At 46.3% G+C, this 25,218-nt stretch overlaps 1 long non-coding RNA gene across 1 annotated transcript in view; it reads left to right on the forward strand.

Annotated features, from left to right (window-relative positions):
* The first annotated feature begins 88 nt into the window (after positions 1 to 88).
* The window catches only part of LOC135397675 (uncharacterized), a 114,077-nt gene continuing 88,947 nt past the window's right edge, over positions 89 to 25,218 (forward strand). The window contains exon 1 of the long non-coding RNA XR_010423690.1: positions 89 to 380. This is a non-coding gene — a long non-coding RNA (uncharacterized LOC135397675). The remainder of the gene's footprint in view (positions 381 to 25,218) is intronic.

Below are 25,218 nucleotides of genomic sequence, written 5' to 3' on the forward strand. Positions count from 1 at the left end.
CCACATGCGTCAGCAACTGCACACGTTAGGACAAGGCTTCACTTGATAGCGCAGTGTGCGTATTTCCGTAGTCTTAGAAAACGCCCAAGGGAAGGTCGACGTTTCTCGTGAAAGTGGATGACAGACTGCGATAAGCGTGTGCGGAATTTGTAGAAAAGTAAACACTGGGCGCGACCGCGCTCATCTTTCTAGATCAGCGGATATGCAAACATGCACGCAGGCCACACGGGCCATTTTGAATCGTTGTCACGAAGCGTAATGGAAGGTGTCGTCTGCAAAGTTTTTGGCGGCGGGGTGGAGCCGTGATTGGAATTTTTATTACATTAATTACATTCCTCGTCGAATCTATACTGCAGCACTTCATCTCTTCCCTAATCGAGGTAAATGGAACGATATTTTTGCATTCTGTTTCTTTCTTTTTTGCGTGTGTGCGCGTATGTTTGAAGAACCTGTCGGTTCACGTGAATGTCATCTGCCCGTCACATAGGATGCAAATTTGAAATGCTCCGCGAGCACTGCACGCTGATGACCTTGAGTAACTGATCGCGCGTTTTGCGTGCTGACAAATGCTTTGCACATTTTAGAACGACAGCCCCTGAAAGACGCTTTGATAAAAACTGCGTTTGGTGCGGATAACATAAAAAAAAAAGTAAGAAAATTGATATGTGCACGTAGGTGAGTTTTTCGCCGGTAAAATCCGTAAAGGAGGCTTCTGGTGGAACGGAGTAAGACCATTCTTTGTATTAATGGATATAATTGTTTTGACTTGCCGAATTCGAGATCAAAGCAACAATCAAGGTGAAGTTATAGGCGTCGGCCGCCACAGCAGCTTTCTATAAGAATTTCTCCCGTGCCCTTTGTGAGACCTTGTAAGAGAAAGACATGAAATGACATGCAAGTTGATGAGTAGGAGATAGTAAAGAAGAAACAGGCGAGGAATCGGTTTTCGTCATTCCGGAACTCTGTCGAGTGTTAGTGACCTCCTGTTCGTCCCACACGTTGAATGCCTGCGGGGTATCACAATGGCTGACTCGTGACTCATCTTATCCCCTCCCACCCTCTGCATTACCTTGGCATCGGTGGCACCCGGGTCGATGGTTTAGCGAGAATTCTGTCTGGCGAAGTTGTCTGTGATAGGTGTGATGCACCCTTTGTTGTGTCGCACTAGAGATCCGTGCTCAGGAAGGCCGTACACCCACCTATTGTTTCACAGGAACGCTCTCAATCATGCATCGTGGGGCATGTGATACGAGTCAAATTTACGCCTTGGAGGAAACGTGGACTGTCAATAAATAATTGCAGAGAACGTACGGGGTGTCAATAAATTGGCTTGGCAATTGCTTTTGCAACTCCTGCAAGCTGCGTAGGTAAAACATGGCCCAGACAGTTCTTGCTTCGGAGCTCTTTTCGAAGCAGACGACAAGAGCTTGCTGGGCTGCACCGTGGTCGTCTGCAAAAAAAGCCATTCCCTCCCGGTGTGCAGAAATAGCATTTTTTCTCTCTTATCTACACAATATAGGTCTCATATTACAAGTATTGCTTCACGTGTTGTGAGAACGGCGCGGTCAAGCTCTACTTCCTCGTTGCGTGTCCTTTTATTCATGTAATGATGCAAAACTGCGAGGGAACAGGTGGAACATGTCGCAACTTATGCAGAACTGTTCACGTATATTACGTGAACATGCTTTTGTACCTTCCTGCAATCTTATTCGGTGCTGTACGCCATATGCAGAGTGTATTCATCCAGACTTTTTGGCTGTGGGGTGAGTGTTGCTCAGCCCTTACACAGATCGTAAACTTTGCAAAAAATACCACACTCTACGCATGGCTCTAGTGACTACATATAAAACCTGGAGCGAGGCAAACACAGGCTCTGGTGACTCTATGTTATCCCTGTTACGGACTTGTGTCTCCATTGTTCCTCAGTTTCACGCGGCTCCAATATATCGACCTCCCCCGTCGCACGAGCTGCTCACACGCGAGAGCAGGGAGAGCAGATCGGTGTTCTCTTTTTATCCACGTTTACGTACTTTTTAGCGAGTGTTTTTCGTTTTCTCCTTCTTTTGCCCGACTTCTCTCGCTTCTGTTGGCCCCGGCGTTGCATCGGGCGAGAGCTATTTTTCCCTTCTTGGGGGAGGCCTACGGAACGCCATTATGGAACGCTCCCTACCAGAGCCCCCGCGTCGTCCCCCTTTTTTACAGGCTATTTGGGCCTCCTCTTGCCCTCCTTCCCTTATTGTGCTCCTTGGTAGCTTTCTTATGTGGAAGCATACAGGATGCTATGAGTGCATGTGCACGACTAAGGCGTTTTTTAAGCTGTATCTTTATTTGTTCGAATACTTCAGAGGTGCGAAGATATGTGCGGGTGTGGCCAGAGGAATACTACACTCGCTCTAAGCAAAGCGATACCAAAACTTTTGCGCAATTCTCTACTTCCGAATCCGTAACCGTTTCGGGTCATCGAGCTTTGGTGGTGAATCACAGGGAAATCCTTGTGAAACATGCAGATGGCGCGTATCTACGATAAGCATGCGCGCCGCTTGGAGCTGCACTTGTGATTTCTGGCACACTCGGCAACGGCTATCTGACAAAAGCACTCGCAGCGCCTGTCTAGAACAGATTTTGCGTGAAGCTGAAATCTTGGTTCCGTGTTCGAATCCTGGAACAGGTTGGCAGAGTTCGCTGGGAAATCCCCCCCCCCCCCCCCCCATGTCGGCAGGCAATAGAACGCGACAACAAACCAGCCAAGTAACTGCTTAGGCTCTATATTTGTTCCACGGTCCCCTTTTCACTACTCAGTAGTAATTGACATCATCTCCATTTTGCCAGTGTCATTTCTGTCAAGGTCTTATAAGATTTCCGTCAACACCGCCGTTTAGATGTCGTTATCGCTGTCGGCCCACACCTGCAATGCTTTATTCGTCCACCGTCTGTTTTTACCACTTATTTTATGCTGGAAGGATGCCAAAAGATCAAAAGCGGCACGTTACTGCACAGACGGTGAAATGGAAGAGCACGCGCTTTTATCTTTGAGTGCAGCAGATTTGTCAGTAATTTTGTCACTTTTAAATAGATAGTGTTATCCTTATTCCTCCCTTGCCCAAGCAGCACAATGTACTGAAGGTCGAGTGCAATAGGGGTGGACGGGTAGGTGAACGGCCTTGAACAGACTCGTGAATCAACAGAACATTGATAAGACGCATACCGTCCACCCCTATTGCACTCGACTTTCAGTACATTGTACTGCTTGGGTGCATTACAACCCATCAAGCATACAAAGAGATCGTTCTTTAGGTACAGCTCCAGTCCGATACCATTCATTCCTGCATACAGGTACCGTGAGCTAACCCAGGCAGCACAATGCACTGAAAGTTGAGTGCAATAGGGGTGGACGGGTAGGTGGAAGGCCTTAAACAGGCTCATGAAACTAGAGAAAGTTGATAAGACACATACCGTCCACCCCCATTGCACTCGACTTTCAGTACATTACATTCAGTACATTTTGCAGCTTGGGAAGGCATGCGGCAAACACCCATCACCAATTCGCAGATAAAAAAACCGACCAACAGAAAACCGCGCAAAGCGAACGCTTCCTAGCGCCATTGCACTGCAGGGTCACGTGCCCGCTGACGTTTGTTTGCTGTCGTCTGCTATATTGGGTGACGATTTCCGTTACGAATATCGATTTTTGATGCTACCGGAAACGCTTTAAACATCGTCCTCTTCCGCGTAAAGACGTCAACTTTTGGCCGACACGCCAGTTCCTGGTTTTTCGGCGCCTGGTTATTCTTTCTGTGTCGTGCATTGGACATGGTCGATATGTACGCAGCGAAAATGCAGGGTTTATGGACACCCAACCGGTCGAAGGTACGATGAACTGCAGACGTCCGATTTGAATGGCAGTGTTCGTTGGGCGTGTCGTCTGCTTTGATAACACAGCGCGTAGGCCGTGGCAAAAGTGTCGTCTGCGATGTGTTTTGAGTTTTGACGTATCTCAGTGGACATTTCCGCGACGTGCAGTGATGATAGGCTACTGCTTCTCCAGTCTGCATAAATTGTCAGTTTTTCCGTGTTCTCTCTTTTATACGTTTGGTAACGATTCCTATTTCTTTTTTCTGAGTTGGTTTCGCCGCTCGATCCGTTTTCCTCACTACTCGTGTTTGTTTTCTGTCTAGGCCAGCGTCCTGTACTTTCCGGTAACATGCTTCGTTGGCCGGTTCTGAAAACTTTCTTTTGTGTGTGTGTGTGTGGGGGGGGGGGGGGGGAGGCACAGAAATTAAGTGATTAATTTTCGCGATCCACGAACAGTCAAGAATTTGAAGTGAGAAGTAGGTTCGCCTTCGATTTTAACGTTTATCGTTGTACGTATAGTCACAGCTGGGCCGCCTTGAAGAACAAACGCGGAACCAACACGTACTTATTGTCTCTACGATGAACTGCGTAAGCCTTGTTTTGATGAGAGCTTTATCCTGTCATATTTCTCATAACAGTTACCTATAGCCTCTATGTCAAACATATTTACACACACGCGCAGCAAACATAAATATAATAAAGAGAGAGAGAGAGAAAAAAAAACGTACCTGCGATTCGCATACAATGTTCTATAAAGCAAAACGATAAGCAGACTTGAATTCGTGTAAGGATGAAGTGTTATACGTCTCTTTGTCGAATTAAGATATTGGTTTTTGTTCTTTCAAGTTTGAAGTTGCCTGTAAATGTATCAAGGGCAACTTTCCGGTGATGCTGTCACGGAGCAATTGTAATATGCCATGAGCGTTATGTATATATTTTCCTAATGCCTGCTCTCATGTATCTGTTAATACGAGATCATTCCAGCACTTGCAGGATAAATCGAAGCAAAAACCGCAGGTCGGAAACTGCAGACATTTCGATCAGGGACCGGTCGTTCGCCTACCGAGTATTCTTCTACAAAGATAACAAAAAGTCCACATAGATGGGTAGAAATCCAGCGAACCGGTAGACATGTAGGAAGGGAGTTGCCTCAGGACAGAAGCCGCCGATATTTCGAACAGAGACTGTTCTTCTTCTGAACAGCCTCTGTTCGAAATATCGGCGGCTTCTGTCCTGAGGCAACCCCCTTCTTAAAAAGTCCACATAGAACGACACGACCAAAGACGTGGTAAGACACAAATAGCCTTGCAACTTTTCAAGGGCTGTCATAAGTAATAATAATAATAATAATTGGGGGTATACGTCGCGAGACAACTGTGTGTCATAAGTAATACTCATTAAATTGAAATTCATAGCACAGAGAATGCACCTGCGTTGTGTACTCCAAAGGTCGCGAACCTTCCCCGCACGCACAACAGCACTAGAGTTCGTGGTTCATCCAGAATCCTAAGCACGTGGGGGGGGGGGGGGGCACAAAAATGAGGTGGGGGCATTATTACAGTTGCATCCTAACAGCTTACCGTACCATTACCCGACATGTGTGGAGAGCTGAAATGGTAGGGTCACCCCTTGGGGGGGGGGGGGGGGGGAGGCGCACCTCAAAGTGTTGGGGGTTTCACCAGACATTTAGAGGGGGTGTTGAGGGGGGTCTGGATAAATCAATCAGAGTCAACACATAGGGGTGACCATCTCCCGACACTAAACGTCACTAAATCTACACAGCAACATATTGCGACAAAGAAACGGAATAACGTGTTTCTTTAAACATGAGAGACTACGATATTAAAGGCCACCGTGCAGCATTGCACCGTGAGCTATCGAAGCTGCTCCTCCTCTCCCTTTGGCCTTCGTGTTGTGACGTTTACATTGCCAGTTTGTTATTTCCGAAGTCTCCGTGCATGTTATGATGAGGAGGTAACGTTGTCTGCTCCGCAACTTTAGCGCAACCATGATGAATATAACCGCAGACACGCAGAGAGGGCGGGATAGGGGTGTCGCATAGCGCCGTGGCTCGTGAATAAGGGAGCCGTTTTAGCGTGATTATCTTAATGGGGGCGTCGTCTGCTAGTGGTCACGCGACTGTAAATACTGACCGCCGTACTGCAACGCCCTTCTCCCCCAGGTGTGCATAAATAATAATGGACTCGTCCCGTATATGGCGGAACATGTACATTACAATGGAGCATTCCGGAAGGAAGTAACCAAGTGTGATGATATCGTGATGAGGAGAGTATGTATGATGGCGCCAAGGGTATTGTTTGCTTTCGGTACGGAAGTGGGAGGTAGGTTTTGTTTCATCAAGGGTATGGGAAGCGTTATTTCGGGCTGAGAGGGGTTAATTTGAGGTTAATGCTGCATGATTTGTCGGGTCTGTTTCTGTTTCGTCGGTGGCGTTGGCAGCTGCTTACCCGGAAGGCAGAGGTGTACGTAACCCGTTACCTAGTAAGGATTGAAAGAAGTAGAAAGGTGCTCGGGTATCGGTCCTCTTCGCAACTAAGGAGTTACTGTTTTTGTAACCAAGTAACGATATACCACCTCCCGTGGCATAGTGGTTAGGATGACCGCTTTCTACGCCGAGGTTGGGAGGTGGCACGGGTTCGAATCCTGTCACCGGCTGTGCTGTCTCAGGTTTTCCCTGGGTCTTCCGAAGACTGTCCAGACGAATGTCGGCACGGTTCCCCCTGAAGTCGGCCCAGGACGCATACTAACCCCCTGTCCCCCACTCCTTCCTGCTGTCCTCTCTCCATCTGTCCACGTCTGTACGCCGCTCATAGCCACAGTTGGTTCGCGGCGTTAACACGGAATTAAAAAAAAAAAGTAACGATATAGGTACCTCGCGAGAATGTAAATATAGTAACGCAATTTAGTAACCCACTATCCCAAGTTACTCGTTCCCTTTTTAATTAAAGGTGCACGTCAACAAATGTAGACATGGATAACTCGCAAGCGGGTTCTTTGTACGGCTGAAAATATCCGGATATTTAAAAAGAACCTCTCCAGCGGGCTTTTTTGAATAAAACCCGGATATTTTTGGATTTTTTTTTTTTTTTTGAGAATATAGACAAGCTTAGAAATGTGACACGGAGTAAAAACAAATGTGTTTTGCTGTTCTTCTTGATTTCGGGTGACCTCTCATAGTTTCGGTTTATGAAACTGCCTGTCCCACTAACATTGAATGAGTTTCAATCGTTTTCCGAAAGGTAGAGGCCCATGCATGCATGCGTGGGTGAATGGTGTAGACGCTACACGCCTGGATTAGCTGTCGTACTTCTGTTACAATGCCTCCAGGAAGCAGAAGAAAGCCTCTTCCTGAATGGGCAGAAGTAGAAGAAAACGGGAAAAAAGTTAAATCTGAAAAGCTCAAAAAGTTACAAAGTTAAAAAAGTTAGAAGTTAATGTTGCGCGTATACCTGGGCTTTTGTAACCAGCCAACTCTACAATAAAATAAAGCGGGAGTTTTCCGTGTGACGTTGAATTAAGATTGTCTTTCACATCGCATCTGGACAAAATCTCTAAAAAATCCGGATGAAATTGTGTGGATAAAATCCAGAAAAATCCACCGGATAAAATACATGAGAATTAAATTAAAACATCCCTGGTTCTTTTGGTTGTCACTCGTGCTCCAATTTCTCTCGTTCTCCAAGAAGACACCGCGCCTTGCGTTTGTTGTGTACTCTTCCCCAAATGCTGCCTGTATGAACCTCTGGACTCCTACGTCATAAGCCGTGAGGTTCACACTGTCGGTCAGTAGGACCAAATTCTGTCTGCATCATGTACGTAAGATAAAGCTGATGCTCTTCCTGCGTACTACAAAAGATCATACCTCATTCCCCCCATGTTCATGAACTCTTCTTTCGAGCGCGCATCAGCGGAGCGATAATGTGGCAGTACTTAGCCAATGCAATTCTGCAACCGAGAAAAAAGATAACGTTGAGATAGCTTGTCACTCTTGAAGGCAACTTATTGCAATAACGGACTGTGCGAGGAAAAATTTCGAACATTAGCTGCTGCTGAAATGCAATTCAACGTCGAGTACTACTACTATACACAATAATAAAGCGAACGTTACTTTTACACTGTCGCTCCGTGGAATGTCATTGGAGAGTAAAAGTAGCGAGTTACGTTTGGTCACGTGACAGTGACAACGTGACTAAAAATATATCACCAACTATAGCCCTCTATTATATAGGGTCTGACTTTTTAGGGTTACACCCGAGTGCGCCCGATATTTACCCCCCGATTCATATAAGCAAAAACAGGGTTCGACCCGAGATTTTCCCGAAAACTGCTGGACCAGGGCGATCCGAAGTCATTACAACTAACACAGAACTTTGGAAACTGTGTTGTAAATGCATAAATATGCTCATGCAAACAAGAAAAGCAGAGACCGTGCTGCCCCTTAGATGCACGGATTGATACTCTGTGTCTACTGGTGTGTCGTGTTTATTGTGCTGGGTACGCCGAAGATGGTATACATCCGATCCAATCCGATTCAACCAGAGTGTGGTTAAATTAGGTTCAGTTCAATCCGATTATACCCGAAATATTGAAGCAAAATATGACCCGATATTTACCCCCCCCCCCCCCCCCCGATTTGGCTGAAAAATATAACCCGAAAAAGTAATAATATAATATATACAATGTATATATACAATAATATACAATGTTAACGATCTGCGTAGCTCCACGACCAGCTCTGCACCACTGATTCCCATCCGTTCACCATCCGCCACCACGTGTGAGATGTTTCTCAAGAGCATTACCATCTCAACCCACACTTTCCAAGCCTCCTTCACTTTCGAGAAACTCCATTAGCTTTCAGAAAAGAAAAATCCTCCTCCGCACTGCAACTTACATCACTTTTGACCACCAGAAAGCTGAACCACGAACCATGAACCTTGCGTTCTCTTTCGTCATCTGGGCGTCATTTCTTTTTTCCCCAGCCAACAACCAAGCCGTGACTGTCACTTCCTTTTACAAGCCACATCGTATACAGACATTCGCGATTGTTATGTTCCCGTTGGCGGCTTCGAAAATCCGCCCGCGCCGCCGCCGCCAATGCAACCGGCGGCCTTCCTGGCGAAGATGCTGCTTGGTTACGTCATCTTCGTGCTGGGCACACAATACTCGTCGCTAAGATGCTCACGTGCAAGCTTTGCGTCCTTCCTGACTTCATAAAAAATATAAAAAAATGGAAAAGAGTAAAAGAAGAACAAAACGTTGGGTGATCTCATAGTTGGCCGTCTTCCGGTTTGTGTTTTGCACAGTTTGGGGTGCCGTGCGGCGTTAACTAGAAGACATTGTTTATAAAGAGCTCTGTTTGTAATAATAGATCTTTGTCGATTTTGGCTTTCTCGCTGATTGTTGCTGCGTGCTTTCAAGAAAGGAGGAATAATGAAGAAAGAGTTATTTTTTGCAAGCATTTGAAGCGTCATCTTTTGAGCTGCAAATGACAATTCGTTATTCGTTGCGAAAACGTGGCCCCCACTCTGATATTTTTTTTTTTTTTACATTTTACATTTTCACGTTTTACATTTCCTTCACTCATGTTGTGACATTACTTTATTGTTCCCGTTTATCGTTGATAATTTACGTGTCTGCTTTGTATAGGTGTACTAGGGGTACTGTACTAGGGTTTGTAGGAGGGGGGGGGGTCTGTTTATGGGAGTAGCCGAATTTGTCGTGTAACGAATTCAACCTCTCCCTAGTATTTTTCTTCACAACATCAACAATCTTGTTCTGCAATACACCAACAAATGAATGAAACATTCTTGATATTATTCCAGTTGCGGTATTTGTAATGTAGAATATTTCTTATTTGTGTTCATGGCGGCCATAGCATTTTACTTGTCACAATGTCCTGGTTTTTTTATCCCACGATAATGTCACTGCTCGTACATCAAGAGAAACCTACGTGTTTTCCTGTCGTGCAAGCCTTCCGTGGTGCCAGTTTGTGCTTCTAACTGGGTTGAAATCGTATATATAATCGTACGTTAGTATATACCAGACAAGAAACGCGCGAAAGAAGAGATACGCCTCCATGTATCTCTACTCTCCATAGGGTAGCTTTTACTCTCTTTTGATGTGTAACGGACATTTTAGCAGAGCAAAAGTGAATCTCGGAAGAGCAAGACGGGGTGGTTAGAGGAAAGACGAGCAGAGTAGAATAAAAATAGAGTAGAAGACATAGTTACCCTGCGATTCGTCTCACTCAGAAACGGGCATACAGGAAGCAATGAACCGATTTTTCCCTAGGAAGTATCACAAGATAATAATTTGCACCAGTTGACACATTCTAGTCTCCTTTTTTTTTCTTTTTGCTAAACGTATGTTGTATTGCCTTTGTCCACTACGTTGAAAACAAAGCGATCGTCCGAAACTCTTTTCATGGTGATCCAAGTATGCGTGAATCACGTGGCCCGTGACGTCACGGAAATGGTCGCGCTCTCGTTGGCTAGCCTGCTTCTTCTGCAAACTCGGTCAGCGACGTGAAGGCGTCACGGCTCGCTTTCATAGGGGACGGACCTTCCTTTTCGAGCGGGCAAGGTGTAGCAGCTTGAGCCGAACAGAGCGTTAAGTTCTCGAATCACGTTTCGTTCGCTTCGTGGTCCGTATCTGGAAGTACGCACGTGTGTGGGAGAAGAGGCAGGGCCAGCATGGGGTTCAGCTCTCGCGCTTGTATGCATACACTCTAAGAGCAGAACTTCACCGCACTGCACGATGTGCGCCCGGCCATTGCCACGAATGATAGGGTTATCGCCTCTTTCGAAGACAGAGGGGGGCGTACGTGCCGTTTTGTGCCAGTTATGCTATACTATACAAATTTAAAAAAAAAAAAAAAGGTGGGGGGGGGGGGGTACGCACCCCTCTCTCTTCGAATCAGAAGCGATAACCCTATCATTCGTACCAATGGTTGCCGCACAACGTGTGATGTGCGGTGAAGTTCAGCCTTCAGGGTGTATGGTAGCATTGTCAGTAGTACACTCTTAAAAATGAACTTCACCGCATAGCACGCTCCTAGCCAGCCATAATCTCGAATGATATCGTTATCTTCCCCGATTTGTTGAAAACGGGAGGCGTACGCCTTTTTTGTGACACTTATGCTGTTCATAATTGTCACAAAAAAGGCGTACGCCCCCGTTTTCAACAAATCAGGGAAGATGACGATATCATTCGAGATGATGGTTGGTTAGGAGCGTGCTATGCGGTGAAGTTCATTTTTAAGAGTGTACATAGTAGTATCAGTAGTACATACATACATTGTCAGTAGTACATAGTAGTATCAGTAGTACATACATACATTGTCAGTAGTACATACATACATTGTCAGTAGTATCAGTAGTACATACATACATTGTCAGTAGTATCAGTAGTACATACATGCATTGTCAGTAGTACAGAGATATCTGAAAGTTGGTCTTGTACGCTCCACCACATTACAAGCTCAAGGAGAGCCAGTGCACACGATACCCCTGCCGCTTCTCATTTGAGGAGAGAGTGGGGCGTATACCTTTTTTGGGACCGTTAACATGGTTGCGGAGTGTCACAAAATGGCATAAACCTCTCATTTTGGATAAATCGGAAGAGAGCACACTTTAAATACACAACTTCACCGTTATCGTGCTCCTAGCCAACCATCGTCCCGAATTACGTCGTTCTCCCCCCCCCCCCGTTTTGTGGGAAGCGTGGGGCGTACGCTTTTTATGACACTCGTAAGGTTATGATAATTGCCACAAAAAGGCTTACGCCCCACGCTTTCCCGAAATCAGGCGTGGTAACGGTATCAGGCTGCGTACTGATTGGCCTTCAGCGTGCTATGTGGCAAAGTTGCCTTTCCCTGTGAGGCCGACAACGACGGGCCCTTTCACCATGACCACCACCACCACCACCACCTGCATTTCTCGAAATAGAGTGTAAAAAAAAAAAAAGTACGGCAAGTTCCTGGTTATGTAAAAGAGGCTTGCGTGTCGTGAACGCAGACATGGAAACACGATAACGTGGTTACGTTGCTCACACCTCCCTCGGGACCACCAATTCTCGTAAGTCGACATCGGATTACCCCGAAAGCCCTTCGAGACTTTCTTTGATATCTCCACTCTATATTGGCCACCATGCAACGGAAGAAGTCGGCCAAGGCGCGGCCGGAAATCACCTTCTATTGTGCGGCTAGCAAAAGAAGATCGCTTCACTGGCCGCGCGGAAATACGGGTCAAACAATGGATTCCCTTCCACGGCGAGGGCTTTATAGTATGCCACGCAGCGGTGCACTATTCTGCCCTGCTGCTGTCTGATTGTTGTAATGCTGAAACGTGGTTGATATCGTGATCCCCACTTTGCGATAACGCTCTCAACAAACGAGAGGTATAGATGAGGTGGGTGTGTTTGGGGCTGGGAACGATGCTTTTTGAGCGGGTTTCTTCGCGATTGTGCGCTATTGGGTCGCGTCTTTGTTTTGTGGGACGTACCTTCATTTGTGCACTGTTATGCAATGTGTCTGCACTGTTGAAACGGAATTCCTCGGAAAAACATAAACAAGCCCCCCGCCTCAACTTCCGGTGCCACGAAGACTTTCGGTCCTTCCGCGACTATAAGGACACTCGGAACCAGCCGCCATGCAGAATTATATCTGTCTTGAAAATGGTAGGCGTATGCTTTTTTGTAACAATTTGAATTGCCACAAAAAGGCGTGTATGAACCTCTCTCTCCTCAAGTCAGAAGCGATAACTGTATCAATCGACACAGTGGTTGGCGCATAGCGTGTTTGCTGCGAAACTGGATGTCGTTTTGCTAGCCATGTCACGTCGAGACTGGGAAGTACCCGGGTTCGAATCCCGGTGCCGGCTGTGCTGTCTGGGGTTTTTCCTGGGTTTTCCTCAGACGCTTTCAGACATATGTCGGCACAGTTCCCCTAGAAGTCGGCCCAGGACGCACATTTCCCCAGGGCGTCAGTCGTGACGTTGCCCACATACGTGAGGCCGACAACGGCAAGCCCTTTCAACATCACCACCACCACCACCGGATGTCGTTTTGGCACCAAAACGGAAGCGGTGAAAACGGCATGTATAGAGCATAGAACAGATAGAGCATACTGCTATGCGCAAACCTATGCAAGCGTGCATTTCAACTTGCTGTTGTGTCTAAGTGACACGGTGTTATTTCATGATTGTTAACATTCGTTCTACTGTATTTCCAGGATAATCTTACATTTCAATCATCAGGTCACTGCCCGCAGGTGCCAAAGTACAACTCATATCTATATATATATATATATGCAATATGACGGTATACGATACACGCAGTCCAGATTGAACAACGCCTGTACCTGTTGTAGTCCAGTAGAATCTATTTTAAGGTTGTTCTTCTATATGTGATACCCCTGAACTGCTTCACGCTTAATTCCAGACTCCGTTCACGCTCGAGCGAAACGTGTCCAACAACCCTGTGCAGCACTGGTTCGCAGAAACCGAACGATAAGCGACACATCTCCAGCTGCTGGAAACGCAGACGGCATCCGAGAAAACAAAACCGAAACCGAATGATACGGAAAGCTCTGCGTTTGATCGCTTCGGAAAGATCAGTGACCTAGACTGAATAGTTTTTTGGAAATGGAGATCGTGCTCGGCTCTCTTGCTTTTTAAGCATCTATTTCGAGCATGCTTGATCCGGCGACATACTGAACTTGGAGTTGCATCACGGCAGTTTGTCTGCTTTCCTGGACAAATGTCCCGAGCGTTATCTCACATGTCTTGACCCAACTTTTCCTTCTGGGACACTTGTCGTTATACAGAATTTGTGTCACCGCTTTAGAGGGTCCCGTTTTACGTGTTTCGCGAGAATTGTGCGCGTCGGACTGTGACCAAAAGAGGCCGGCGAGAAATTTGTCGGTCTGTGTTGTATACGTGCGTTCGCTGTGTTTGTTGTGAGACCAGCGAGTGACATGGTTTCCTGGAAGTCACACACGTTCGCTCGCGGTTGAACTCGTCGGTGTAGGCTAGGGTGTCAGTAGGTTCGTTTGGTAACACTGTCTATACAGTGCGGTGCCGGGATAATCATGAAGAAGTCGCTTCTCCGAGTATGTATTTCATGATGCGTTGTGAACAGTACGTGAAGAATGAAGTACGCCAGAAAACGACCCGTTTTTATTTATTTTATTTTACTTTAGTGTGTACAGGTTAGTTTGTCTGGGAGACTCAGTACGAGGCTAGAGTTAAGGCCTCCGGATTAATTTATTAATTACAGGACTAAATCTACATTCAAAAAGTCATAATACAATAGAAATCACATACATAATACACAGAAAACACAAAGAAAACAAAAGCAAAAATGAAGCGCATAAGGTTAAATATATGGCGTATTTAATTTATGTGATGGATATATTAAAAGGTGGTTCGTATAACTGCACTGTTCGCTGGGATAAATAAATAAATAAATAAATAAATAAATAAATACATACATACATACATATATATATATATATATATATAATGCGGGGGAAAAGCCATTAAAGGAACAAATAAATGATGCTAGACGTGTTTGTAATTCAAACTTACAGATTAACATGGCTTCGCTACCCAGGGCCGACGAGCCGCAAACACGGCGAAACACGTGTCCTCTGGTGCTGCCGCATCGTTCCATGAGTATATATATATGTATATATATATATATATATATATATATATATATATATATATATATATATATATATATATATATATATATATGCGGAACATTTTCCACAACTTACTCGCCGTGAAACTGTTTATGCACTTTTTTTTTTCTCTTTGTCTCTCTCTCTGACTCTTGTTTTTCGTGCATATCTGAAATTACATGACATGATGTCATGATAGGCTCAACACGAGCATGAAAATTGACAGAAGTCCTGAACCTTTGCTTACACTTTATATACTATGGTATACGCTGACGCTGTTACATCGGTCACAGGCTATAATGGCGTCAGCAAAGATTATGCAACCGATGCCTGTTCATCCCCTGTACACGCATGCTTCCGCTTACGTGTCATGATGCGCCTTTCCTTCTTCAAACGAGCTGTGTCAGCTTCAGATTACGCGCAAGCGATGACAGAAGGACAAGTGAGGGACAGGATGAAGCAGACGACACACGATAAATCGTCTGCTCCTTATACCACGCCATGCTCCTTATACCACGCGCGCAGTGAGCGAGGGCAGTGACTCGCCAACTGTACCGGAACGCTCTTCCATGAGAGTGTGTAAACGTCTGCGTATAAAATTAGGCACTTTAATTACACACAAACAAAGCAGACGACGAACCCTTTGAAAGGAGGAAGCAAGCAACGGGCTCCAAGTTTAGAACCGCGCGCGATCTTGGCACTGGATGATAATCTCTCTCGTTGTATTTGTTCTGCGCGTTTTTTTTTTTTTTTTCTTTTTCCGTTTAGACTCAGGGTCAGGTGCACTCGGAACAGGGTTTCTGCGATTTGCTGAAGTGGTGGTTCCGCGTCCTGTGCGAAGGTTAGTGGTAGCAAACGGCTCCTTTGATAGAAGTGGCCGTCACCGCCATTTTTATTTTAGCTCATTGCGCGGTGTTACCGGTAGTTTCCGGTTTGGGGAGCGACAAGGACGAAGAGCGGATAAATGTGGTGGTTGTGCAAAATGTGTAACGCTGGTAGCTTAGCATGTGTGTCCCGTGACTGGATCGGCGTCCTTTGTGTCCCTTTCTTCCGCGTACAATTAGATCTTCGTGATTGAAGGCGCTACTTTTGTTAGACCTTCGCTAAGGATGCCTCTGGTAATCTTGTTGCCCAGGGCATTCTATCATCGGTGATCGGTGGACACCACCTCCTATACAATTTCTAAAGTTCTTTTTTTTTTAAACAAACATTTCTAGGTGCTGTGTTAAGGTGGCGTGGAATGTGTGCATATGTGTGCTCATAACGTTTATTAAAATTTCCCCAAAACAAAACGGTGTTCCATACCTTATGAAAGCAGAACTTCACCGCATAGCACGCTCTCTCTTTCGAATCATTTGTGGTTGTTGTAGAGCGTGCAATGCGGTGAAGTCCTGTTTTTAGACATATGTCGGCACAGTTCCCTTAGAAGTCGGCCCAGGACGCACATTCCCCCAGGGCGTCAGTCGTGACGTTGCCCACCTCTGTGAGGCCGACAACGGCGAGCCCTTTCACCACCACCACCACCACCGCCACCACCACCACCATCACCTGTTTTTAGAGTGTACTACTGTCCTCGTTTGTCCACAGCCCCAGCCTCTTTGCGGTTCCAGGACGGAATATTTTATCGGTTCGCGCATCGCAACTCACTTATGTACGGCGCTTTGCACTTATTCAAAAAGTATACAACGTTTCTGCACGGTGGTTAGACCGGATGCCATTTTCTTTACGAAAAACACATAAGCACACCTTTTTGTTTGCAGAACATTTGCATGCTGCAACGCATCGTAAATGCACCCTCGACCGTTCCGCTGGGTCTGCTGAAGGTCATTTAACTTCTCTTTAGCATTTCCGCGTGTCTGTGCCCTCGTTTATTTTGGGACTCGAGTGCCTGTCCCAAAATCAACAGGAACAGCTGATTGGCAGCCACAAAGGGCTCTGCTCGCCCGGCGAGCGAGAAGGTCGCGCGTTTAGCATGCGGCTCGCTCCGTTCGTTCGACAGTTTGTCGTCCCACCCACAGGGTGACGGATGAGGCAGCATACACAAAAGCCTTTCAACGCCATCTTGCTTTATTTATACTCTGTTACTTTGTGTCTTTGCAGAGTCACAGGGGCAACGGTCGCGATGCTCGCTTCATTTCCCTGTCTCGCCAATCACGAAATATAACCTTATAGACGGTACTTGAATAATAATTACTGCCGTTCCTAACTTTACTACCACTATGGTACTAGTTACTAAAGCCACTAAAGTTACTACGAATACTATAAGATCAGATAAAGTGTTAATTTGCCGAGTAATGCTTTGCCGCGTATTCAGCATGATCTGTACACGAATTTCACCGCATAACATGCTCCCAGCCAACCATAATCCGGCATGACATCGCTCTCTCCCCTGATTTGTTGATAATGAGAGGAGTACGCCTTTACGTGACACTTATGCAGGTGCACTCTGAAAACAGTGCTTCCCTGCATAGCACGCTGTGTGTCAACCATTAATACGAATGATAGGGTTATCGCTTCTGATTCGAAGACAGAGGGGGCGTACGCCTTTTTGTGACAAAGAGTATATCCAAATTGATACAAAAAGGCGTACGCCTCCCTCTCCCTTCGAGTCGGAAGCCATAACGTGAGGAACGGGAAAAGAATAAATCAGAGTAACAGAAAAGCAAGGTTTGAAATTTACGTGCACTCTAAAAACAGATCTTCACCGCGTAAGACTCTCAAGGCTAAGCACCAGATGCATGGCCCAGTGGATATATGCATCCACTCATTGTCGGTGGTCACCTCAATGCCGTGTTGAAGATTGGGAGCTGGAGGGTTCGAATCCTATACATGCTCTAAAAATAGAGATGAAAACGGGGGGCGTACGCCATTTTGTGTGGCAATTATAATTGCGACAAAAATGGCGTACGCCCCCCGTTTTCATCAAATCAAGGGAAAGAACGATGTCACTCGGGATGATGGTTGGTCACTATGAGCGTGCTATGTGGTGAACTTCATTTTTAAGGGTGTATACATGACGTTCTCGGGTAAACATAAACAAGCTCCGGTCACAACTTCCGGTTCCACGAAGACTTCCGGTCCTAAGGACTAAGGACGCTCGGAACCAGCCGCCATGCAGAATTTATCTTTCGCTTTCCTAACTTGTTGAAAGCGGGTGTGGGGGGGGGGGGGGGCGTACGCTTTTTCGTGGCAATTTGAATTGCCACAAAAAGGCATGTATGATCCTCTCTCTCCTCAAGTCGGAAGCGATAACTGTATCAATCGGCACAGTGGTTGGCGCAGAGCGTGTTTGCTGTGAAACCGGATGTCGTTTTGGCACCAAACCGAAAGCGGTGAAAACGGCATGTATACTGCCGGCTGCGTTGTCCGAGGTTTTCTTTGGGTTTTCCGACAGACTTTCCAGATGAATGTCGGTACCGTCCACGTCTGTAGGCCGCATACTAATAGCCATAGTTGCTTCGCGGCGCTAACACTGAATAAAAAATAATCATTGTTGGTGATCACGCCATGATGATCATTATTCCCGACGCCATAGAGGTCGTTCTGTGAACTGCACGTCTGACGGACGCACACCTTTTAGCGTTCTCCTTGACGAAAACGTACCCAGACAAATTGTACCACGACAGCATCGTTGTCGTTTTAGAATTCGCCTTAACGATATTTAGGTCCTGCTCGCAAACTAATCCAGCGCGAGGGCAATTTGTGTGGTTTTCGTATATATAGGCTACAGATTATAGTGTCCATCAAACAACCGTGCGACGAGGTCGTTCCTGATACATCTGCCACCATTGTCTGTCGACAGATAGCCACGATAATGCTGGGGTAGTAAGTATATGCTGCTTTGCATGTTGGACCGCGTGCATCTCCTTATTTTGCCCGTTTGGGCGTACGGGTGCGTTTTCGGGAGTGGGTTCGTTGGACAGCAGGAATTATTGTGCATACGCTCGGCAAGGTTTTTGAACTCGAGCGTTCGCCGACCTTGGCAGCGCTCTCTGTTCACGCTCTGTGGGTTTTTGTTCACTTTGGATCCCCCGGCATTTTTGGCACACACCCTAATGTATTGTATGCGCAGTATGCATATCTAAATGAGCACGGAAAAGCAAATGTAAGGGAGTGCGTGTATTCTGGTAAGCAAAAACAGCGGACGGAGAGATTACGAAAAAACAAGAGGTGAGGTTGCGGGGAAGTTTGTTACTCTACAGGGTGTTCATTTTCGTCCGTTATAGATCTTTTTTATATAAAAAGGCTACGAGAGCAGCATAGGTGTCGCTTTTGCTGTTGAGTTATACGGCCCGGCGGATATCCTCTCGAAGAAAGTACGTAACTACAAGGTGAGCATAATTACCTAAAATTCGTTAATTAACTCTTTAATGAGGTGATTTCGTGCAAAGGCGAGATAGCAGAATGGGAAACAATCCTCGTTGAAAGCCATTCCATTTTTTACAAAACTCCCGAAACGCGCACGTGTGTTGAAATATTCATAGTCGAATAGACCTTGTATTGCCAACTGTAGGATGGGACAAGCGTAAGCTTGCCCACATCACGCTTCAAAAATAAAGCGCCACCTGTGGCACGCAGGGGCTCATGGGAACTTAAAGCACCTTAAAGCATTACAAGACGGCAGCGAGGCGGAGGTAGAAGAAGAACAATAACATTCCCGGTGTGCGCAGCAGCAGCGTCAGCCGGAGTAAACCATAACCGAAGCAGATGACAGAGCAGTGTCCCTCAAAGTTCCCATGCTGCTTTGCGCCGCGCGCTTGGTGGCGCGCGCATCTTTTTACCGAAACCGCGCCCATCGGGAGCGCAAGGAAGACAGCACTCTTTCCACGTCAGAGGGCCACGTGCTTCGAAGCGATGAGATGATTGGCGGACGTGCTCATCCGCTGGCCAGACTTTGCTCGCCATTTTGCGGCCCAGATAAGCCTCCGTCAGCGAAAGTGACGCGCTCCTGTATAGCGCGCGGTTTCGTTTTCGGCTCATGTGCATAGCGAAATTCGGCGATGGATATTTCACGGCACACACTCGTTTCACGATTTTTAAAACATTTCAACGAGGATTGTCTCGCATTAGGCTATCTCGCTTCTGACCGATATTCCGCAAAATAGACGATTGCAGAAAATCCCAGTGCCCCTTGCGCACGCGTTGCACCCTGGGAGATTACTGTCATGAGGAAGGGAGAACTGTCCTTCACGTTTCGTTTTCGCTGTCCTTGACTCCTCGTTGCCGAGAGAGGAGGAACCGAAACAGTTTGGAGACCTTCTCCTCCTTTGTTATCAGCAAGTTCCCATAGTTCAAAGCGGCACTTCGCTCTCTGGGATTTTCTGAAGTTGTTCTATCGACATTTTGTGGTTGCACACTCTTTTGGAGAGGATGTCTGCCCTGTCGTATAACTCAACTGCAAAAACGAGTGAGTGAGTGAAAAAAATAAAATAAAATAAAATTGAACAAATTGGCACTACCAACGTGGAAAGCCGGCTACTCCGTACCACGTAAACAACTCTGAACACATGAACGTACATAGACACTGACAGTGCAAACACTCAGATACGAAGAGTCACACAAAGTCAAAAAAAAAAAAAAAAAAGGAAAAGAAAGACAGAACGACATCTATGCTGCTCTCGTAGCTTTTTTAATAAAAAAACTCTGTAACGGATGAAAATGAACACCTTGTATAGAAACAAGGGAAAGGGTGCAGATGACAAAATGGCGCAAAGGGTGTCCCAAAAGGCCCAAAGGGTGCAGGCTAGCTGGTGTAGAACCACGAAGAAGACCGAGAGACACGGAACTTGCGTGTGTCGTCTTCTGTGTCCGTGTCTTTCGGTCTTCTTCATGAACCTTGCATAGAGTATGGTGGTGGTGAAAGTGAAGCTGCTCATCGAGGTCGGCCACACTTGTATAGGGCGTATGGGACGCACAATGTTGAGAGAAAAATAAAGTAAGATAAGAAATATGGCTGTAGGAAGGCACAGTGCATTCTTAGGACGGATGGTGATGGTGGTGGTGAAACTACTTGTGTGCATGTCGGCATCCTTTACCAAACCTAGACTCGCTCGTTTGCGAAACCAGCTTTCTGTTGAAGACACTCTCTCAGACAGATTTTTCGAAGCGAGATCACAGTCATCACACGCATTAATGCGTAATGATTTTGATTAAGATACGTTTTGCAGCCTCGGTTTACGCGTACTTTTTGCGCGCAATGAATTGGAAATAATTCAGCTTTCCTACTGACCTATTCAAATGGAAATGATTCGTTGGTGCCGCATGAGGCTATGAGTCTTCGAAGGTCATCTGTTTACAACCAGACAGCTCCTCCTTGTTTAGCCTTCTTTCTACTTTGTTCTTCGCGATTTTCATGAAGATTCCGTCGCTGTGCGTCAAGCTATGGCTTGGAGCGATAAGCGAGGCCGAGAAACAGAATCGAAAGAATAGGCAGTAAGGCAACCTTGAAATGTGCTGTGCGCCCCAATGCGTGCGAAAAGGTGGCTCGCGTGGCTTTCTATTTTTTTAATTCCGTGTTAGAGCCGCGAAGCAACTGTGGCTATGAGCGGTGGACAGATGGAGAGAGGACAGCAGGAAGGAGTGGGGGACGGGAAGAAATTATGTGTCCGGGGCCGACTTCAGAGGGAACTTGGCCGACATTCGTCTGGAAGGTCTTCGGAAAACCCAGGGAAAATCTGAGATAGCACAGCCGGTTGTAGGATTCGAACCCACTACCTCTCAGTCTTCAGCACGACCTTGGCTACGCGGGTGCCCTTGTTACGATGGCAGAGGTCGCTCACACCATTCACAGAGCGCGCGTTCATTCTGATCTTGTAACCTGTAGGTTAGGTCCCTCAATCATGCCGTACATTCGCTGTTCGGCCTTCGCTCTACAAAACGCCTTTTTGTGACAATTAACACAACTGCATAAGTGCTATATATATATATATATAAAGCGTACGCCTCCTATATCTTCAACCAATCAGAGCAGGCAACGATATTGCTTGGAATTATGGCTGGCAAGGAGTCTTATCAGGTGGTGAGGGTATCTTTTGCTGTGGCAACTCGAGAAGGTGAGGACAGGCCTCAGATAGTCTCGAACCCAGAGGTCGTCCCAAGTCTTCTCACCTTACTCATTATCATCTACCATAGTCATCGTCATCGTCAGTATGGCAACTTCGGCAAAACGAAGATCACCACCGTCTATTTTTAGGGTGCACGAAAGGCGGACGACAGCGTTTTCTAAACATTCAGCTATAGGGAATTTGCGTGAGAGAGTCAGCATGCCGGGAGCGTACAAGTAGTGCGGAACAGCGTGGCTGTCACACAGATTGTCCTTCGACATATACGTGGTCGATGGCACTTCTAGCGTGACGAAACGAGGCTTTATTAGCACTTTTTCTTGTCCTTCTTCTCTATTCCTTCTTTTTTTTTTCCTTCCCAGGGGCTGTGCACCGGTGGTGACACTAACAGGTTTTAGCGCGTTGCTTAGAGCTTGAGAGGTTGATCGCCCATAAAGAGATTAAAAGAAAATAAAAATTGTAGCCGCGCTCCTTTCTTACTTCGTCGTTTCAATAGGCATAATAGAGAGTAAAGTAATTTTAAATACTCGTGGTGCGCTCTCGCGACAGAAATAATGGTAAAATAAAACGGTAATTGGAGTAAGTATTCTAAAAACGACAAAACCCCAGTGCCGGGGAATGACAAAAGACGAGACAACACGGACACTGACTGACAAACAATAACTTTATTGCACAACAGACCGCTTATAAAACAAGGTCAAGAACCACACCTTCCGTTCGGGTTGGACCGGATATTAGAAAGCTGTTCACTGTTCGCACCCGGTTTTTCCATATACCTAGAACCGTCCACACCCGGCCTCCCACTGGGGTTCTGTCGGTTTTAGAATGTTACACCAAACGGCTCAATTTTTAACCATTTCTAATTGGAATAGATTGAGTTGGAATTAAAAAGAAAAATAAGGCAAGGTAAGGTGTGTCAGCCTGTTTGTGCCACCTATTTGTGTGTGGCGACATGCTGCAAGTGCCGCGAGGTGTAGGACTGAGGATGATTTCGACCATCTGTTTTCATTTAATTTTTTAAAATTTTTACATGAGCTGGAAATCTCCGACACACGGTGCTGGAAGACATGTCTCTTAAAACCGGGGGGGGGGGGGGGTTACGGATTCGCAACATGACACGTTGAAGTCCAGTCATTGCACAGAATGATTATGTTATCACTCCTGAATTGTAGAAATCGCGGGGGGTACGCCTTTGCATGACAATTAACAAAACTGCGCAATTGTCACAAACAGGCGTGCACCTCCCGTTTTCAGTGAATCAGGGAAGAGAATGTTGCCATTCGGGGTGAGTTATTTGGCTAGGAGTGCGTTATGCGGTGAAGTTCGCAGACCGCTCAGAAATAGCGTACCGCCACCACTGTTTTAAAAGTGCCCTTTACCCCCGCCCACCGCCCTTTTACCCTCGGCAAGGTGCTGGGGCCCTGCACTCTTAAAAATGAACTTCACCACATAGCACGCTCCTAGCCAACCATCATCCCGGGTGATATCGTTCCCTTCCTTGATTTGTTGAAAACGGGAAGCGTACTCCTTTTTGTGACACTTATGCAAAAATGTGAAATGTCACAAAAAGGCGTACGCCTCCCGTTTTACACAAATCATGTGAGAGAACAATGTCACTCGGAATGATGGTTGGCTTGGGGCGTGCTATGTGGTGAAGTTCATTTTTAAGAGTGTGGTCCAGTCCCGCTCATATGTATCAAGGTCACCGTTACTTTTGGGAGTTTCTGTCATCAACCGGTTTCTCTACGATGCTTTGATCACCTGAACTGCCATCTTCACCAATCGTCTTTCATTCTCTACAATTGCACTGGGACAGCGCCCAGCCTGCTGACCGGCATCAGCCCCATCTCATCATCATTTTTTTATGTGTGTGTGTTAAAAGTGCGGATTAGAAAAGAAGCTCGCAATATGTGAGGTTCGCTTAGTTTTGGCCAGATAATTTTCGTGTTTCGGTATGTCTATGAAATATAACCGCGGCAAGTCATTGCCGTTCAGTCCCCTTTTTATACCGCTGTCTATAAGAGGAAAAAAAAAGGCCTGATTGGCGCAACTCGTTTCGCAATTTCGACTTCCAGTCGCAATCATTAATTTGCGTCCGCACTCCAGGAGGGAGCTCTTCCGAATCGTGCCACCGTCCATTCATTGTGCACCTCCAAATATTTTGTCTCCCAATTTCTCACAATCCTCCCGGCGTGAAGCAATCACGCATCGCATTCTATTGAGACTATTTTCCGGAGCATAGACACTGAAGTTGAAGAGAAGGTGCCCATTACGTTGATGGTTCCCGCCTGCAGTTTGGCAATTTTCTCATCGTCTTCTCTCACCACCACAGCTCGCGAATATGATCTCGGACGGCTGAGAATCGTCCGGTGATGACGTCATCATCCGGAGGCCCTCTGGTGGGTAGCGCGAAGGGGAGCTGTCTGAAAGACGCATTAGAAAAAGTCCAGAGACGTGACATGCCCCGAGCAGAAGGGGAACGGTGGAATCGGAGAGGAATAAAAAAGTTGATGGGGGTGCTGCATATAACGTTATTTCTATCCTCGAGAGGCATGGCAAGGGTGCCTTCCATGTGTTTTTTTGTGATTCACTGGGGTGGCGTCCTGACTGCCGAAGTGAGGTCGGGTGACGTGCAGAATTATGTGCTCTTTGCAGCGTTGGAAGACACACTTTTCGCAAAGAAGAGCCGATGGAATTTTTGCACTGTGGAGCCCTATTCTCGTCAAAGTAATCGACCTCGATTACTTTGTGTCTCGCCTATCATTGGTCGTTACGTCAAGAAGGCGTGAAGAAAAGTGATGAATGTCAAGCGCCCTCAACTAATACTGTAACAGTTTTTTTTCTTTTTTTTTTCGCGCGGAACGATTTTTCGCGTTTTTCGCGAACGCCAGAAATTCGCGATTTAAGTATTCGCGAAGTAGATACACTGACGTAACCGAGAAATATTAGCTTGCGTTTTTCGCGAATATAAGTTCCCGCGTCAACAATGGCCTCCACCAAAACGCGAAAATATGTTCCACGTGAAAGCAACGACTTTTACAGTAGTCGAGCACTTGATCCCGCTCTCTTCATGCTTTATCTACAGCTCGACTATCGGTTCAGGATGCGTGCCATCGATTTCTGTTCTTCACACTTTCTTCACGTAACGGCCAATGACCCACAAAGTAATCGAGGTCGATTACTTCGACGAGAATAAGGCCCCTGGTGTGGGTTTCGGTTTTCGGCCTCTGCCATATGCTATTAAGAAGAATATTGTCGTTGAAAACATGAAAAGTAGTGATATACTTGATACAAATAATGTTCACACAGGACGAGAAACTGTAAATGAAGGGCGCATAATGAGAGTAAAGGTCTGGACCGTCAGGACCTCAAGGACCTGCATCATGGCGGCATGTCCGCTAGCGATTGCAGCGCTCCCCTGTGAGTGACATCAGGTGAATTAACCCTGTACAAAACGCTTCAGATATCCGGAATGGCTTCTGTGCTTGAAACAACTGACGTTCGGCCAATAGTCCGAACGTCACTGCAATGAAAATTACGTTGAAGGTCCTTGGGTTCGGAACACTCGTTAGGGTTCCGATGCCTTTCTACACAAAC

This window comes from Ornithodoros turicata, chromosome 6 (genome assembly GCF_037126465.1).
Source record: "Ornithodoros turicata isolate Travis chromosome 6, ASM3712646v1, whole genome shotgun sequence".
Lineage (NCBI taxonomy): Eukaryota > Metazoa > Arthropoda > Arachnida > Ixodida > Argasidae > Ornithodoros > Ornithodoros turicata.